This window comes from Bradysia coprophila, unplaced genomic scaffold, assembly GCF_014529535.1.
Source record: "Bradysia coprophila strain Holo2 unplaced genomic scaffold, BU_Bcop_v1 contig_24, whole genome shotgun sequence".
In the NCBI taxonomy this organism is placed as follows: Eukaryota; Metazoa; Arthropoda; class Insecta; order Diptera; family Sciaridae; genus Bradysia; species Bradysia coprophila.
This window is the reverse complement of record NW_023503501.1, coordinates 2,510,894-2,526,336: the sequence shown is the minus strand read 5'-3', so window position 1 is coordinate 2,526,336 and position 15,443 is coordinate 2,510,894. Positions and strand designations below refer to the sequence as shown.

At 34.9% G+C, this 15,443-nt stretch overlaps 1 protein-coding gene across 2 annotated transcripts in view; it reads left to right on the top strand.

Annotated features, from left to right (window-relative positions):
• The first annotated feature begins 7,785 nt into the window (after positions 1–7,785).
• The window catches only part of LOC119077826, a 134,314-nt gene continuing 126,656 nt past the window's right edge, over positions 7,786–15,443 (top strand). The window contains exon 1 of one of the 2 annotated variants that reach the window (XM_037185133.1): positions 7,786–8,304. The gene's annotated coding sequence lies outside the window, so the exon portion shown is untranslated. The remainder of the gene's footprint in view (positions 8,305–15,443) is intronic. The other variant, XM_037185134.1, reaches the window with a different exon arrangement.

The following is a 15,443-nucleotide window of genomic DNA, read 5'->3' as shown; positions in this document are numbered from 1 at the left end:
ATCTATAATCTAAAATAGAGTCATCCTTCAATTAAGAGGAATGGATACTTAGCTGAAATTGGAGTCTACATTTAGGCGTTTCGCATTGTATTTTCACCGATATATTTTTACAAAAATTCTGTTCAAAAATAGGGTTGCTTGCAGCTAAGAGTAATTATACCTAGAGAGGAAAGTTCGAACAAAATTACGTAAAACATTTTGTATAATTTTACACCAATACATGTATGCGTTGACGCTATTTCACCTTTGATAGTTCAATTTGCCATCTTAATTCACGCCGTAAGTGCGGTCGAAATTCAAAATGGAAAGTGCGAAGGTCTTTCTAACGTAGCGTCGTTTTCATACAATGAAGCGTTAAAATGTATTTTTCGGTTCACTTTTTCATCGAATCGTTCACTTAAAATTTGAATTTTAGGCACACTTACGGCGTGAATTAAGAGGGCAAACACACATACCAATAAACATTTCGTATTTCATGTTGGGACCACATATTTTACGTAATTTTGTTCGAAATTTCTTCTCCAGGTATGTAGGTATGAACTCTTAGATGTAAACTACTAACAAAGCATCGATTCCTCTTAAGATAGAATTCATTTCAACATTAAATAACGTTTCATAAATTCGGTTTTATTTAATGAGAGTTAATTTAATTTCTGTAATGCTATAAAAGCGATAGCTTGACTTTATCTACCCAAACGGTGTGAACAGAATATGTCTTCGTCTATATTCACTTTCGTGCAAAATGTAGAATGTTTTCATTTTTACTTTGTCGCAAAATCGTTTTTTTTTTTTCATGTTGGAGTCACATGATAATGAATTTCTACCATGAAGTGCCATCAGCTCAGCATATATTTAATTTATGGTGACTTCTTAAGGGGTTAGAGAAAAAAAAATGAAATATTCGTTTCATATTTGACAAAGACAAACAACTTTATATTTGCTACACACAGCACGTTAGAGGTGTGTTCTGAAAAAAATATTTTTCATCGGGAGCACGTTAAGTGTTTCGAAATTTTTACATTATATTCCACGTGTTAGTCCACAAGGAAATCGTACCCAGATTGACCATTGGTCGTCGATATATCAACGATATCGATATTAATGCTTAAAATTTCGTTGCATATGAACTAACCTCACCTCGATAGATCGGCTATTTATAAAATTCGCTACGTTTAGGGCCTTCGATATTTTTAACGTAAATGCCATTGGCAGGCCATTTCACCTGCAAATAGTCTTTGTAAAAGGAAAAATGGTATTGGCAGGCGCCTGCCAATAGCCTGTGTAAAAGAGAAAGTGCTATCCCTCAAAAGGGAAAACACGATTCGCAGGCAAGTTCGCCTGCCAATAGCATCTTTAGTAATGATTTGTCTATTTGACTACGCCTGCGAATAGTCACTACGTATTTTTAAAGTTGCGAATTGACAACGGACTATTAGAATATCTACGAGAAAGTGTTAAATAGAAAGCGAATGAAGGAAATCACCTTAATAAATGTAGTTAGGTTGCTAGAGAGAGTATTGTTAAAACACACGAGGTATTGAAAGCAATAGTAACTGTCAAAGGAAGTTAGGAATTTTTCACGTGTGCCCTTTCTGGTGTCCTGAACAAAAACTACGACTTGGGTGAAATAATTCTAAAGTCGAATTAATTTACTGAAACAGTGTTGGTGTTGTGAAAACTTGAAATTCACGCCGTAAGTGTGCCTAAAATTTGAATTTCTAGTGAACGAATCGATGAAAAAGTGAACCGAAAAATACATGTCAACACTTCCTTGTATGAAATGACGCTGCGTTAGAAATACTTTTATTAGAAAGTGTGCACGTTTCCGGCAAAATAAGATAGTGATAAAGTCACCACTATTGGGAACCTTTAAAATGACATCGTTAGTTAAAGTTGATTGGCATAGGCTATTGTCCTATTTGAAAATAACCTGTCACTTACGACTATTCACTATTCATCTGATATCGATAACGACGACAAAAATAATGATAAGCTCTGGGTAATGTGGTTCTTTATATAGTAAATTTTATGTTAAAAAAAATTGAAGTACAAGATTTGAATTCAACCGATTAAAAATACTCTGATCGATAGAAGTAATAGTACCGATAATAATACTGGTCAAATGCTTGCCGTCTGTAACAAGTTAAATTTCGTTGCGTACACTAACTACAAATATGATCGCAATGCGAGTGGTGAACACTGTTCCTCGTATGGGGTTTAATTAAATTCAAATTGAACCGTTCACTTCGGTGGTAATATAATAACCATACTGTCAAACCACTCAAACCAACCCAATAAAATTAAAAGGGCAATAAAATGCAATTTAAAACTCTTTTACGGGTTTTTATAACTTTTTCAGTTTCGTATAGTCACCATAGTCACACAATTTTAAAATTTATTTTGTTTTACACTCATCGTTTTGTTTTTATTCTAAAAAAAAAAAAAACAAAAAACAAAATAGAATCAGGCAGTCGTTAACAGCCCATAAAAACATGTAAATGAGACAAACAAAAAATCATAGATTCCGAACGAACGATCTTAAATGGCGAATCAGTCAACAAACTTTATAAATGCTAATGTTACGTTAATTTGAAACAATTAACAATCACAATTATCATCAATCAAATTTACAAAAAAAATATCAGTTTCAAGCTTACACATCGAGATCCTATTGCTATGCTCACACACATACCCATCCAATACTCGTTATTTTTTTTAATTTCCTCTTAATGATACAATATCAATTTATATTAAAATTGACGAGGAAAAAAAAAGAGTTTCGAAAAGCCATAATAAAAACCACATGAATCACAGTTCATATAGAACACAGCGAACGCATCATATATTCACACCAATTAACTCAATAAAATCTACACAGAATCTATAAATAAAAGCAATAAATAACCGAAAATAAAATTGAATGAACAAAACCGAGAACCGGTGGAGCAAACGTTTGGTGAACAAAACCAGTCGTCACAAAGTACCCGTAAACCATTTCGTTATTCTACTTTTCAATTTTAACAACAACCGCACTTCAACCAATAAAAGTTCTTGTCTTGATTTCCACGATGATCATTAATTTTATCGCATTTTATGTGGTTTACTGTGGAACACACACACACATAATATTCAAGCCGCGACGAAGAGAGCCGTCCATCAACGTTATATGATATACAATTCAAATCCATCTTCATCTTTCCTGAGTGGCTGGGCTATAAAACATTGTTGGTTATGAAGATTTGTACCGTACCACAAATGTAGAATTAAAACAACAGAACCTTTTGCGCGGGCATTTCCCATAATTTTTTTTATTTTTTTCGTGATCTTTCATTATATCGTATATACCGACCAAAACACCTTATTATAATTCAATTGGCTAGACCAACATATTATTATAAAAATACGAGAGAAGAGAAAAAAAAAATTATTGTTTGCCAACATGTTACAAAAATGTTTTGATGATGCCACTTTTCAATTAAAGTTAAGGCAGGTGAAAAGTATCGAACAATGTGTAGCATAACGAGTCGGGTTCAATACAACTGAGATATGGTATAAATTTCTTCGTGTACACACTTGCACGATACGTTCTTGTTGTGTAATATTTGAAGAAATACTGTTGAGTTACGGAACACCCCTCTTAATATGCAACGCAATAATTTGTAAAAGGTTGAACGAAAGCTTCTTCATACGTATACTGTCCATCTGTTCATATAAAATTACAACTCACAAAATTAGAATCCACTGGGGTTCACAGGTTTTTTTTTGGGGTAGCAATGAGTTTGGTGTAAATGCACAGCGGGCGGTACTTAACGGATATGCTTGTGAAGAACTTACACTGATGACATTGCAAAATTCTGAGAATTTAATTAAACTAATTTTCAATTATGAGTTCTTGTGTCATACTGAGCGTTAAAAAGGATAAGGTGCCGAATTGTATACATTCCACATCGACAGGACAGGTTCTACTTATTCTTCTTCTTCTAACGACAGGTTCGTTTCCAATCAAACATTATTATACTGGCTGTGGCTACTGGTATATTCAATGCTTTCCAAATGAATTTAATAACGTTCTTTCGATTGATTCCAAAATGAGCCAGTGAATCAACTCACAGAAAGTATACACTGCATGCATCCACCACAACGTGTGTGTATATAGATTCTACGTATTCGTACGACTCTTTTCCATCGCCATATCGTGCTCAGAATTAATTACCATATGTCATTTTCACATGGTGCTTGTTCATTCGGTTAGAAACAATGGCCAGTGTGAAATATACGATTTTATTCAATTCAATTCTCATTGTCCAGGAACTTTCTCACCTTTTCTTTTCACAATTCAGATTCGTATCGCGTTTGGCTGGTTTGGGGTACATTCTTTTGTACTTTGGTTTGCGATATAATGTTCGTCATAATAAATTATAGTTCTGTGCTGGGTGATGAAACAGATCGCGTCAAGGAAAATGTGGAAGCTTTGGTTTTGAGAATTGTGTGCACAAAATGTTTAAAACATTTTGACTGAGATTCTTCACCAAGAACTTTCAATAGTTAAGTTTAATTGAAATTGCATATCCCCGAGTATATTTTTGATTTATAGAGCAGGAAATAGATGGGTGGTGGTAGGGTGAAAACGAATTTTTAGACTCGAATTTATTTAAAACCTGTCTGTTCCACAAAACCAGCTCTGACTCAATTAAATTAAAAACTCTCGAAAAATACGCGGCCTGCAAAGTTAAAACTTAAAACTATCTACCCCCAATGAAAGCCCCTAAATGGGGGATAGGACATAGTTTCAACTTCACAGTGCGCGTATGTCTTGAGTTATCTAGTATTTAATTTTGATGACAACACTGAAAAAGCGGTACGTGATTTATACACGATAGAGGATAATGATACTAATTTTCGCATCTATTTCGTCAAATTTGTCTTGAGGCACATATCATCACATCGAGTGTAAAGTGCATAAATACCTATAAAGCAACCAGAAAACCTACAATTTATCCACGTTACAGCATTTTCTTTGAGCAATTTCTTCTAGATATGAATAAAATCAACCTTTTTCCGCGAAGTAGAAAAACCACAAATGAAACATCAACAGTTACAGTCACCACAACAATATCAGCCAACACCTAAATGCGACATTTTTCTCAAAGACTTCACGCTGATTTTACTAAAGGCAAAACCCTTGGAAGAAATTTGATATTTTATACGAAAAGTTTATGAGTCTTAAGCGTTTGTGATGATTCGTAACATTTGCATCAAAGTTAAATAACGAACAGAGAGAGCATCTTGAATCTGATATTGCAATTTCGTTTTCGTTGAATATGAATAAAGTTCAAAAACACGCATATAATAATCTGAAATTCTTTTTCTTCAAGTGTTAACGAGTCTAGGATACTTCAACAACAAACACTTTATAAGTAATTTAGCTCTTTGAAATGCTGTAATTGGAGCAACAAATCGGAATTTTCTAGCTTCCTTGCGAGGATTTGTTAATGTTTTGAAAAATTAGAAATAAGCGAGTCAACTTAGCAGAAGATAGGGTGTGTATGTGGACTACACGACCACATTATCACAACGCTTTCCATACATTAAACTCCACATATTTGTATGATGATCCTGCTTCCAAATGCGCACGACAAGATCCACATTGAGGTTCAGAGGACGTCAGCAAATTTTTTTTATGAATTTGCTTCACCTGTTTGCCAGCTGATCCACTCACACAATCAAAGCTTCTCATACGTCTTTATATGGTTAGCACTTTTGTTTGTATGAGTGGACCAGCTGAACAACAGACGAAGCAAATTCATGACTAATTTTCACTGACTTCGCATGTAAAGAAAAATATTTTGAAATTACAAGTACGTATACGGTGCTATACTGCTAAGTCTTTAATTGATTCTTGTGGTCTATTTTGCTGCATTTGCAATATTAATTGATAGTATGGTATGTGCATACGATAATAAATGTTTTGTCTACAACCATTACTTAACAACTTACCCCAAACCATAAAATATTTATTAGTTGGTGTTGCTGTCATTTAACTCCTTTTCGAAACAGAAACACCAATTTAATGAATTTGCAGCACGCGAAAATAGTAAAAAAGCGGTGATTAACCTCACGCTCAAATAACAAAACGTATATATAAGTAAGAACATACAACATACACACAAGACCAGGCTCGTATCGACCGATTCAATGGCAATACAATGGTAAATGGGATTGATGATGATAAACCGAAATACCATGCACATATTGTTCGTATATAGTCACTTGTTGCGAGTTTAAAGAGAAAACTGGAGTAACAATGAAATCTAGTCAGAGTATATCTGGTGGGTTGACTGCACATAATGAAGAGATTAAAGACAAAACGTAACATTCAGAGAGTATATCCGATGGAAGTCACCTATAGTACAAGAAGAATGTATATGGTGACTGGGGACATTTATTTTGTAATAGATATCTTGCTGGAGTTCAAACCAAAATATTCGTTCAACGGACCTGCAAGACACCAATCCCCAATCATTCATGTTGCTCACGATGGAATCTCAAACGAAAAGCTTTATTCGGATGCAACAGAGAGAGAGAGATAAACGAAAGAGAATGGGTAAACGAATAAAATTCGTCCCAATGCTCTCTGGTTCTAGTACGATGGACAGTGTTTTGGAATCATATATTAGCTCTCTCTGCAAACCATAAAAACTTCGGATTCGGCCGGTGGTCTCTTCAAGGCAGCGCTTTCAACAGTTTTTACCGAAATGTTTTAGAAATGTTTCGATAACAATAATTTTCTTAAAACTTCATTAGATTGCGATTGGTTTTAGAACTGCTCCGCGGATCAAATAGAGAACGCATCAGCGTTGATCGGAGGCATCTTCGAAACATGTACACTGACCTTGACGACGATTTGCTGCTTCACAGACCGTAGACATTCAGTGTTGTCTTCCGGGTCATTTTTATAAATGACATTTAACATCGGCCGAAGCAAACCTTTCAACTTCATTTTCAACCGAACTCTTCGTTGCGGGTCATGAACGTAAATTCCCAAACCAAAGGATTTTTTTAAAATTAAAATCGGGTGAGTGGACCGTGAGTTAGGACCCTAGAAGTGGAAGGCTACTCGGCCCTAAGTGTATTTTGCATATAACTCCTTCATCCTTTCATCCTTTTTTTCGTAATTTTTGTTTCATTTAAATTTGGGTCTATGGAATTAGGCTGCTACTAGGGCCCTATGAGTATCTTGCATATAACTCAAGTAAATTTCATTCTTTTTTTGTAATTTTTGTTTCATTTGGAAGGTAATCGCAGGCCGAATAGGATGTTGTTATCAATAAATTAAAATTTTAGGGCTATTTGAAATTTGTGTTACTTTTGAAAGGAACGTCGTACGGGGCTTCGTAATTGCGCTATGCGCAATTTTTAAGACGTACACATTTCATAATAATTTTACTTTAACTACATTTACGAGCGCAATAGGCTTACGGTAAAAGTAGGACGAACGACGTGCTATAGGGTCACGTACGCAATAGATATACGGGTTCGTACGGGGCTCAGTCAGCAAGCGATCCGACTGTTCTGATGGCTTGTTTTCGGTGGTAAATTCGGTTTGTCGGCATTTGTTTACATTATTCGGATGCAACAGAGAGAGAGAAGGAGAGAGAAAGAATCGAAAGAGAGTGAATTGGTAAACGAATAAAATTCGTCTCAATGCTCTCTGCAAACCTTGTGTTCTGTGTTCTATGCATTGCATTATGCCGAAAATACGATGTGTTGATATCGTTTAGTTCTGACTAAACCGTACATCGAAGAAGGATTTTTTTGTTTTGGGTGGTAATTTCGGTTTGTCGGCATTTGAATCATAAAATTACTTTCAATATTATTGTTTACATTATCGAAATGAGAAAAATATTGTGTGTGTGCGTTTCGTTCTGGTGGAAAAAAAACGTACAGAAATGTTGATTAATTCGTTTGTGTGTTTTTGTAGGAATTGGAACAAAAATAATGTAACAAAAGTGGAAAATATGTAATATTGAAAGTGAAGTATAAATAAATAAACAAAATTTTAAAATAAATTGAAAACAAAAAACCGAAACGGCAACATTTTTTTCGAAAACAATTTTTTTTTCCCGATAAGTTGAACAGTGAACGGTTTGGTGAAACAGGCTGAAGACGAGAGTAACAGAATTTATCTGGAAGAAATTTTGGACAACAAATATGTTTTCATTCTTTGTTGTTAAACTCAGTACATAAATATTCAGGTCGACAAGGTGTTAGCGGTGGAAGAACACATTGCATCGGTAATTACTGGTAAATTCATTTAATAATTCGAACATTTCGATTTTAATCTGATGTCAAAAGTTAAATTTTTGTTCCTTTATAAGTCTCTACGAATGTGTTAGTTATGTCTTAAACCAAATCCCATCCCCTAGTTCAGCTTCAGTTTTTCTTCTCATCCTCCCCCGAAAACTTTTGTCCGGCGACTTTTCCAAACAATAATATTCCAAACTCAACATTATGTTAACATTTGAAAAGAAACCAAACGAACGAAAAGTTGAGTAAAGGTCACCAAGATACAAAATATTCGACGACTCATATACACGAAAGACAAATTTATACACAAGTGGTGGGTGGCACAGTCATTTCAACTGTATAATTTGAATATTTGAAAACCGTTATGATTTGCATGGAAAAAGCTGTGTGCGGTTCGATGAGTGGGAAAAATTAAACTCGGCGAGTGGGTTGACATACGAATGCTGAGTCAGTGAGTCAGTTTTAGGGGTGAATAGTTCGAAACCGCTTAATTTTCATATACATTAATGATCGAAAAAGGTGGGTTTTTTCTCAATGATCTTTCAATTTTACTTACTCACCACGCAGTCAAAAAAAAGCGTTCCGTTTTGTCTTTGTTTTACCTCCGTTTACGTAAACCACGCCTCTTTCCTATTGTTAAAAAACGATCTGTCACATCTGTCAAGTAAACAGAGGCAAAACGGCATTTTTTTTACTGCGATTGGAGCTCTACAGCTGAGCCACATATACATACAGACATCAAAAACATCATAATTTGTGGATTTTCTAAGAATTTTTATTTAGAGTAGAGGGACACTTCGTACGGGAAAAACGTAATCTAGGCCTGTCGATTCTACGGCATTCTTTCTATCACTGTAAAGCTAATGTATAAATCTGACAGCGCATACACTGATCTAGATCTAAACAGCTGCGAAATACCACATCCTAAGTTCATCAAAACTTAATTTTCGACTTTTGGTTCAAATATTACACATGAGTGTCTAGCGTCTATAGCGACCGTAAATCACAGACAAAGACTTTTTTGACCTTCGAAGATTCACCACTAGGAAATAATCGAAATAAAAATGGAGCGACAGCGGTTTTGGACTATGCATGCCTAGGGCATATAAACAATTGACCTCTAAAAAATAGCTCCAACGGGAGTTGGTCCAATTTCAAAAAAAAAGTCTCGTGTCTTTTTAGTATGATTCAGATTAAAAGCATTCAGTTACACCCGCTTTCCTCTGCTCCAGAAATGGTCCTCGGTTAAAATAGATGTGAGTTTATCTTCTTAGGCTCAAATTGTTTCTGTCCACTCTATATTTATAACTAAATTCGAAAATCTCGACTGAAATCTCTTGCTTTCAAACCCATTCTTGTGGCTTTTTGCACTTGTAGCATTTCGAGTTACTATCGTCTGAAAAACGTTTCACAATCAATTTTACTTGAAGGAAATCAATTTCCATAAACACACAGCAAATTGAATTCGAAAATTCCACAGCTTTTCCAATAAACATTTTAATTCACAGCTGAAGAGATACGAAATCAATTAGAAATATTTGGTCGAATGAACATTAGTGCTTTTCTTATTGCATAGTATGCCATCACATACAGTATGTGAGAAGACATTACATTAATGACCTTCAATAGCTTTTGTCGAAGTGAAATATTTGCGGTCCATTTTCTAATGTAAATATTTGGACAAAGAGAGTAATGTTGCATAATCTATGTTGCAGTTAGAGCTCCAGCGAACTATTCAAATTATTTTTTGTAAATTGTTTGAACCCTTATTCGAGTGCTTGGCAAACTTCGGAATAGAGCTTTAACAGTTTCTGACTTATACGATTTACGTATAAACCCGTTGACTTGTTGACTCACACATTGAGACGAAACTCTCGATTTTAGTGAGATCATAAATTTATAAGACACTTCGTCGTTCTAAGTAAAGCCATAAAACTTCAATGTCTCTGTCTCTATCGTAAAAAAATTAAATAAAGTCCGGATCAACAGTGAGGTCAACATGCAGTCAGTTAGTTTTACGATCAAAATACTCAGAAACCATCAAATGGCATTATAGCATTACCTACGTCAGTGTTACTGTCGTAGCTGTTACAACAAACATCTTAAGAGTGTGAATGTCATTTCTCACGGTTATACAGGTTATACAGCTGTTGCAAATGGGTCTGTTGCAGCATAATTGTTGGAACTAAATGAAAATGCTGAAGGAATTTATATCAGAAAAATGGAAAAAAAATTCATAAAGAAATTTGAGAGAAAAAAAGCTAATTAATTCCAAAGTTGTTTCGAACCCAGCTCGACATGTCGTGAAAAAATAAATTAAATTTCCAGTAACTATACAATGTTCCAGAAGAATGTCCGAGTAAAGTTGTTTATTTTGTTCGGTCATAATGCTTTTATATTCGAAAAAATCTTGCGTGTAAACACATTTTTAAATTTTAATCACGCAATTTATGAGAAACAAGTACACATTAGTTAAATCAACATTACTTTAAATAAAGCAACCAAAGCAATGCGGTTTGGGATTTTTTTTTTTAAATGACATAAATTCATTGTGTGGTGTGTTGGGTAGAACGACAATATGGGTTCAGGGCTATATAGCATTGTAGACCGAGCAGATCTAGATTTTAGTGATATTGTTACATTTTGAACAAAGAAAACAATTTACGACTTCTGCTATCAACGGCTAAGACGGTTCTTCTAAGACTTATCAGACATTTCCAATGAAAAAATTGATTTTTTTAATTTCTTTATTGTGTGGAAACCTTGCGAGGGACAGATGTTTGTCTAGTACGTTTCAAAATGAAAATCCTCTGAAGTTTTTAACACATTGAAATTAATTGCGATTTGCCAGCTTTCGGCGCCCTGGACTTTACTTAAATAGTCGAGGAATGACTCCAAATAAATTTCTAAAAATCCAAAACTGAATTCTAGATTTTTAGAAATTTATTTGGATGTATTCCACGATTATTTAAGTAAGGTCCAGGGTGCCGAAAGTTGACAAGCCGCAATTATTTTGAATGTGGTAAGAGGATTCTCTTAGCTGTTTTTGCTAGATTTTCAAGGATTTCCACTAGTGGTGACGCACTACTGGATTAAATGGCAATAAATGGATTAAATGAATTAGATGGATTAAATGTCTTAAAAATTGGAACAAGTGGACAAAATTGTCATCTTACTAAATCCTTCAAACATCTTAAATAAACTTCGTCACGTATTTCCAATGTTGTTTCTTACTTAGAGGCCATTTACAGACTGACGTATAGGCGACATATAATGTCAAAATTGACAGAATTCTTTTGTTCTAATGTCAATTGTGACACTATACGACACCCATACGTCGCCGCTATAAATGGTCAGTTATGCTAAATCGCCTCTGACCCGTGCTGGAAAGCTCTCATTCGCTAAAAAAAAACATTAGCGAACTGTCATTTACATTGCTGAAGATTAGATAAGGATTTTGGGAGTATTCAGTCGCAAAACCTGGACAGGCACCTTTCTCCCGTTGTCTTTGTTAATTGCAACGAAAATTACCAAATCTTGCGAAATAAATTCGAAACGATTTTACAAACAACTCAGAATGAAGATGAACACAAATTAAAATACTGAGAAATGTCGTCGTCGTTTCTTGAAGAAAATCAAGTTCAGAAGTTAATTGTTAAAAGTCTGAAGTGACCAATAAAATTGTCGCATGAAAACCTTCTGGTTTTCTTTAGAAAAATATTCAGATTGGTAATGGCCTTTCAGTTGAGAATCAAGTTAGAGTCACTCAGCTCTGATTTTTATAAGTTTCCTAAAGGGAATTTACCTTGGACAGAGGCTGATGACGTGATATCCAGTTACATCACCAAGGTCACATGCAGGGCTGGCTGCACAGTTAATATCGACATTGCTGTAACACGTAATAGTTATTCTCCTAACGCATGCTAAAAGAATTTTTTTATAGCGAATAAAAGGTTTCCAGCACGAGCCAGAGGCGACAACTAGTTATGCACAGTCTAAGAGGAAATTTCGAACAAAATTACGTAAAATATTTGGTCCCAACATGAAATACGAAATGTTTATTGGTATGTGTGTTTGCCCTCTTAATTAAAAGAGCGATTTCAAGGCTGTAAACTTTGGAAAGTTTACAGCCTTGGGCAAATTGAACTATCAAAAGCGGAATAGTTTCAACGCATACATGTGTTGGTGTAAAATTGTACGAAATGTGTATATTATACAAACTGATGTTGGGACCACATTTCATCGTACAAACCTCTCTAGGTATAATTACTTTAAGTACGTACATGGTTAAAAATTAACTTGACGAGTTGCCATGTCCCGACCACTTCCACTCCTCAAAATAAAAATTTGAAACCATGTATGTACTGTGCTTTGCGTGATTGGGCAATGTAAATGCATATTTCATACGAGTGAAGCGCCATTAACGTGTACTACGAATTTTAGAAATTTTGGAAATTGTGATGTTGATAGGGGCATTAGAATATGGGACATACCGGATGACGCGGCACTCGTCAAAATGAAAATGTTCAAACGAGAACGTTATCTGCCATTTTCTTGGGAAATGCAAAAATATAAAACACATTTTGCTCCGTGATGAGCAACCTCTGAACCCCGTTTCGCTTATGTACACTTAAAATTATTAATTTTTACTAAGTTAGAGTGCAACGCTCACCTTCGTCCTCTCTCAATAAAAAGACCGATTTTGGCTGTACGAATTTAAATGTGGAACATTTTGGCATTCCCTTATGCGCGCCGGATGGTAGATTCGGAAAGCACATACCTAATCTTTTCGGAATATTAAGATTATGGTTCGTCCAAAATATTTGGCAAATTAACATTTTCTTCTTCGGATAAAGTAGCCCCCGTGTACGTTACAATTTGAATAATAAATTAATTCGAGATTAAGTAAAAAAAGATATTAACAAAGTGTGAAGGTGGAGAACAAAAGTATAGCTGGTGAAGGCGTGTACATAATGTGCTAATGGATATGAAAGAAAAAACATTAAAAGCCAAGTGGATTATTTTCTTTGGCAACCGACATTTCGCTCTCATCTATATTTCTCGAGCTTAGTTTCTACTTATTAAAATACAGAGCTCCAGTTAATGATGCTTGTGATGAGAATAATGTAGCAGTACATTGAGAATGGCATAATATCCTACTAACTGTATGCTAGTAAACTGTTATGCGCCGTCAACAGATCCTATACTGTGCTTCAATTTTAGCAAGACGAGCGTTAACATAAAATATCGAATCCAATTTTCTACTCAACAGTATGAACAAAGCAATAACAAATTTCATTTTTGTTTCGGAAATGGTATATTTTCCCAAATAACCAATAACCGGTGACACGGCACACACACTCCTAAAATTACCAAAATGTGTATATTTGCCCCGGTATTTGCGTAAAAATCGTAAAAAAATATCTTGTTTCCTTTGTCGGTTTCTAATATTTTCTGTGTATCGAGCGTATATAGGTGGACTATTTAGGAAATTTGTGTCTTTTTGATGATCAAATTACACCGAAATCGTAGTCTGTTTGCTTATAATACTTGCGGGTACAGAATTCTTTTCAGTTTTAAGCTGTATGATTTGAGAATGTTATATATCCCATTTGGATCAATCAGTTCTAATGCATCGAACAATTTTGAACGTTAACGTTGATGCGTGACGTTCTGTAAAACTGTTGATGATGTGAATTTAATTCATCTTCATATTTCGTTCAATCAATTTTAATTTCTAAATCAAGTGAATAGAGAAAGCATTTAATGAAGCGTTTAATGGTGTAAAATTATTGCTGTTGATTGATAGAAATGCCGAGAATTTTTGTCTGAGTCTAATAAGAAGACGTACATAAAGCAATGTGCCACCACAAAATCGGATCTGTCTTACAAGACCCGTTCAATTTTGCTAATTTATTTGAAACTTGATGTGTACTTTAGTGGCAAGTTAAAAAAACTAGGCTCTTTGAGAATTAAACCAATTGGATCCTTCTATGAACAGTTCTTTTACATCATCGCTCAATCAATCAATCATCGTTGTGTTCTTTAAGCTACAGCCTCTGTTTAACGAAAAAGACTTTTGTAATATTTTATGCAATTTTGTGACGGAATTGAACCGTTTCTTTCCACTATGTTGTATCGGAATGACGAAGATTATATTACACGCAGGTTTAAAGTGCAAAAAAAAAAAAACATTTTTTGCACTTTGAAGTGTTGCCAGGAGTCTTAAATATTCATACCGAAATAATTTTAACGACCTGCTGTATGTGTGAGTTTCGTCAAAATACTACGACGATGAACCTCTCCCACATAGATCACTGTTCACACCCTGAATTTCAGGGACTAAAAGGTTAAAGTCCAATCCGAATGGTACCGACAACAATAGTAGATTACGTCCATGTTTGAAACATTTTATTTTGCCAGGTGTAGCTCAAGCCGAAAGTGAGGGATGCAACCACACTAGGCAAGATACAAAGTTTTAACACTCATAGCAATGAAGTGATGACCGGGCAACATCGGTAAAATTTGACACATCTCAACATTGACAAAAGTGCTCTTTATATAAGGATGCTAGTCTTACCTTCATGCCTGTGCATGTTAAGCGAATCGTAAGAAAAATGTAACCATTTTTACATAGAAAATACAATTACATTTTTCTTATGATTCGCTTAACATGTCCATGCATAAAGCTCAGACTAGTCTTCTGAAATTGAGATTGTTTCTGCTACTGTTTCTTGAGATGTGGCAAATTAATGTTAGCGATTTTGTTAGTCTCGTAAGTATGTAACAGTGGCCTGGCCAGGCAATATGGCTTGTTTTCCGTTTTTCGTTAAACGTTGCATCCAAAACGATTTGTATGTAATTCTGACATATTATCGCAAACGATGTCTTATCAAACTCGACTTCGCTTCGGGTTGACGATCTACATCTAGTGCGATAATATACCAGCATTCGATTCGTTTTGCACAAATAACTATTGAAGCACATACGCAGTTAAGCGGTTAAATATCATTTAATTAGCAAACTAAAACAATGGTTTCACGGTTCATTACGTTGTTGAAAAGCAACGAACCAATTTGTTTCGTTGTATATAAATGTGTTCATTGAGAAGAAAAACCCGGAGCAGTATTTGGTTC